The following is a 256-nucleotide window of genomic DNA, read 5'->3' on the forward strand; positions in this document are numbered from 1 at the left end:
AATGTTTACTTTTTTATTGAATATAATCTAATAGGCCTTTATTATCTATATTTATTATTTATAATTCAAATAAATTAGTTTTATTATTAAAAATAATAAATATAAATAATTATTATCAAGAATAAAATATTGTACAAAAATAATATCTTCTATTCATTTTCATATGGATTCTTTTCTATGTTATATTTAGAAACATTATATAAATATTTATAATAATATTAATGTATAAGCAAATGTTTTATTTTGGTAAGTTTTT

The sequence above is a fragment of the Lathyrus oleraceus genome, chromosome 2 (assembly GCF_024323335.1).
Source record: "Lathyrus oleraceus cultivar Zhongwan6 chromosome 2, CAAS_Psat_ZW6_1.0, whole genome shotgun sequence".
NCBI classification, from domain to species: domain Eukaryota; kingdom Viridiplantae; phylum Streptophyta; class Magnoliopsida; order Fabales; family Fabaceae; genus Lathyrus; species Lathyrus oleraceus.